Here is a 4,327-nt window from a genome sequence, read left to right on the forward strand (position 1 = left end):
TGCAATCTGCCAAAATTGAATAATGAAGACAGAGTACCTTAAGAGATTAATAACTGAGAGAGACTGAATCAGTAATAAAGACCCTCCCAACAAGAAAACTCTTATGATTAGGTATCCTGACTGCTGAATTCAACTGATACTACCTGATAAAACTTAAAACACATTAGGAAAATAACTCACCAAGTGAGATTTATCCCTGCTATACAGAGATGCTTCCACAAATATAGATCAGGAAATGTGATAAATTGCATTAACAAATTAAAGAATAAAAATCATATGATTAAACAGGGGAAGAATTTGATAAAATGCAACAATCATTCATGATAAATACCTTAATAGAATATAGAAGAAACATTAATACACAAGGAACATTCCTCTATACCAACAAGGCAAGAAGTGAAAAAGTCAGCCAACAGCATATTGAATGGGAAAAAGTTGAAGACATTTTCACGAAGATCTTAAACCAGACAAGGATTCCACTGTCACCCACCACTGCCATTCAGCACAGCCCTAGAAGTTTTAGAGTCATCAAGCAAGAAAAAGAAATTAAAGAGACATACTTTATAAAGGAAGAAGTTAAATTATCCCTGTTTGCAGAAGACATGAAACATAATTTTATATATATATCTCGCTTTATATATATATCGAGCTGTCCTGCAGCGGTGGACTTGGTGCATGGAGCCGATAATAACATGCGTGGACTCTGACTGATGGTTGAAAGCTGAAGTTTATTAGTGGCATCAGAATTTATAGACTGAGGGTTATATAGGATAAGGGAGGAGGCATTGAGCTTATCAACAAAACCCATCAACTGTTGCTATACTTTTGCTTGGAACTCTTCTATTTTGTATATTTCACCAAGTGTTCTCATTCACATACTGTCCACTCAGCTGTTCTCAAATGATATCCATTTAGCATGGGAATGGTATCCACTCAGTTGTTCCCCTGCAAATATTATCCTATCCATTGTAATCCTATGCTTGATGACCTTCTAGGGTCACACTGCCCTCCTACATATATGTATATATGTATATCAGACTATTAAAACTCACAAGAGAGTTTAGCAAAGTTGCAAGATACAAAATCAACTCACAGAAAACAATAGACTTAGTATGTACAGACAATGGAAAGGTTGAGAAAGAAATTGTGAGGTCAGCACCTTTCACAATAGCTAACATACATACATACATACGCACCTTGGAATAAAGGTAACAAAAGAGGTGAAAGAGCTCTATAATAAAAGCCACAAAACATTAACAAATAGGAAACAACACCCCAAAACGGACACATCTTCGATGTTTGTGAATTGAAAGAATTTGTTACTAAGATATCCATATTACCTAAATATTTTTATAGAAAATACATGTAAATCATGCAACTGAGAAAGGATTTAATATCCAAAATCTAAGAGAGTTCCAGAAACACAACAATAGCAAAAACAAACAAAAATCCAGTTAAGAATGGGTAAAGAGAATGAATAGGCATTTTGCAGAGGATTATTTCTGCTCCTGTGTTTATTGCAGCTCAATGCAAAATAGCTTTTATACGAAATCAGTCCAGAGCTCCATCAATTGATGACTGGATAAAGGTAATGTGATATACTCTGGGGCCCAATGTGGTAGCCTAGCAGCTAAAGTCCTCACCTTGCACACGCTGGGATCCCATATGAGTGCAGGTCCTAATCCCGGCAACCCCACTTCCCACCCAGCTCTCTGCTTGTGGTATGGGAAAGCAGTTGAGGATGGCCCAAATCCTTGGGATTCTGCACCTGTGTAGGAGACCTGGAGAAGCTCCTGGCTTCAGATCAGCTCAGCTCCGACTTTTGCAGCCACTTGGGGAGTGAATCATCGGATGGAAGATCTTCCTCTCTGTCTCTCCTCCTCTCTGTATATCTGATTTTTCAATAAAATAAGTAAGTCTTAAAATGTATATGTACACTCTGGCACTTTTGCAACATTGCAGATATATCTGAAAACCATTATACTCAGTTAAATATGTCTCTCTCATAAACAGAAATATCTGTTTTCTCGGATATGTGACAGCTAAGGCAGAGCACTCAAAAAATTTACAGGAATGAAGTGGTCACTTTGGGATATGATTGTCCCTTTTAGCACTTGTTTATACTCCTGTGGAACAAAGTTCTCCCTACGTTTAACTTGCTGAATGTTACAATCAGTGGCAGATTAAGCTTGTCAATAAAATAGTTTTTAAGGAGACCAGTGCCATTGTAGCACACTAAACCTCCACCTGTGGTGCCAGCATCCCATAGGAGCACCGGTTCAGCCCCAATGGCTTCACTTCCCATCCATCTCCCTACTGAGGCCCTGCAGAGACAGTGCAAGAGGGCTGCTCTCAGATGGGACAGCCAGAAAAAGATTCTGCTTTTCGCTCTGGACCGGATCGTCTCTGGCCATTGCAGTCACTTGAGGGATGAAGGAGCAGATGGAAGATCTCTGTCATCTCTTCTCCCTCTGACTCTGCCACGTAAAAATAAATCTTTGAAAGAATTGATTAAAATTATCGTTGCAAATACTGACTTGGAGAGAAGCAGCAGAGGGAGAGAACTGTGACTGCCTTCTTGCAACCACATCTGTGGAATGCGTAAAGTCTGTTTCATTTATATTAGCATTTTTTAAAGAAATAAACTAACATAACCTGTTGGGAGGCAACAATTTGGAAATGACTTCACTTAACAATTTCCATATGATTAAAAGGCCTGAGTGTTTCCATCTCTTGAATAAAGTGAAACTGCAAATTTCTCCAGCAGGATTAATATGTATATGTAGTGACTGAGCCAGATAGTCAAATAAAGACAAAATTATAATTATAAATCACTGTTATCTCTTGAGCGATTATAGACCGCTTCTAAAAAATAGGTAGTGAGGCACGTTGTCTCAAAAAATTTTTTTTCAAAAGGCCAAATCACAAATGCTTATTTAAATGCCAGAAATGATTGCACACAATCAACTGTCACTGATAAAGTTTTTATAAAAATCAGATTTTTCGTGAAATTTACAAATCAGTTGAAAACACTGGTATTCAAACGAAGCGCATTTAAGTATAGGGACCATTTTTCTATTTTGTCAGTTAATTCCTTTTTTTTAAAAAACAAACACCTAAGCGTAAAGGGTTTATAAACTGACTTTTTTTTTTTCAGGGGAGAGCGCGAACGCAGTCCCCCACTACCACAAATTATGCAGTCGAGTTTCCCACATTTGGGGAAATCGCAGGGGTCAGCACCTCCCAAGTGCAATGGAGGAGCCTCACCCTGGGAAAACCACCTGCCTGATCATGGTATCTCCCCTGCCAGGTAAGTATATATAAACTGACTTTTCTAAGCTACCAAACATAGCTTTAACTTTTAAATCCCTGCACTCAAAAACTGAAGCTTAACCTTTGCAAAAATCATTGACAATTAATGTAAAGTAATCCATATTTTACCATAGACTGTGTTCATTCAATTACCAGTATCAAAATCAAAGTAGTTGTATAGGATAAAAGTTTGTTGTAGAAATGCATATGAATTTTTTAATATTTCCTTTTAAAAATTCATTAGAGTGTAAATATTATGCATTATACATATTATTTTGAACAAATAATTCTGATTTCCACCCTACCCCATTTCTCATCCTCCCTTCTAGCCTTCCTCTTCCTATTTTTAAACATTTTTACAATGACATCCTTTTGATTTTCTTTATAAACAAACTTTATTCTCCACCAAATCAAGAATCCAACACGTAGTAAATGGAAAACCCACTGTTCCTCAAGAGTATAAACAAAGGCTACAAATGACCCAATCTCAGAATGTCAGTGTCACTCATACACACGAAAACTTTCTGCATATTAGTTTCCACAAATCAGAAAGCCCATGTGATATTAGTCTTTTTGAAAATATTGATTTCACTAACCTTGGTGAAGACCTTCGGAATCAGTCACTTACGCTGTTCATGCATAATTCTCCGTGTCTCAGGTTACACCATTTTTTCAAACAGGAAAACAATAGCTGTGTTAAAATCAAATCTCTCATTTTCATCTTTTATCCCCAATGAACTTGTATATTCCTTGTAGGAGTAACTGTGCCTGAACACTTGTGCCCTGCGTCACTCATGAGATCATGTTGCCCATATTCTTGGTACTCAACAGCAGCTCAAGCACCCTTATGTAGAGCTTGGCTGATTGTCTCACTCATCCGTTTACCCACATCCATCTCCATGTGCCAATTTGTTTCTACTCTATAACCCTGTTCTCCAATTTCACCTTACCATCATAGTCTATTGTATCAAATTCCCTTCTCATGATAAATCAGATGAAGTCTTTCTGTTTACTT

The 4,327-nt window shown here is 37.3% G+C and overlaps 1 non-coding gene across 1 annotated transcript; it reads right to left on the reverse strand.

Annotated features, from left to right (window-relative positions):
* Positions 1–3,154: 3,154 nt before the first annotated feature.
* Positions 3,155–3,318, reverse strand: LOC118759500 (U1 spliceosomal RNA). The gene has a single exon (XR_004996228.2). It is a non-coding gene; the product is annotated as a U1 spliceosomal RNA (small nuclear RNA).
* Positions 3,319–4,327: the final 1,009 nt, after the last annotated feature.

This window comes from Ochotona princeps, chromosome 13 (assembly GCF_030435755.1).
Source record: "Ochotona princeps isolate mOchPri1 chromosome 13, mOchPri1.hap1, whole genome shotgun sequence".
Lineage (NCBI taxonomy): Eukaryota > Metazoa > Chordata > Mammalia > Lagomorpha > Ochotonidae > Ochotona > Ochotona princeps.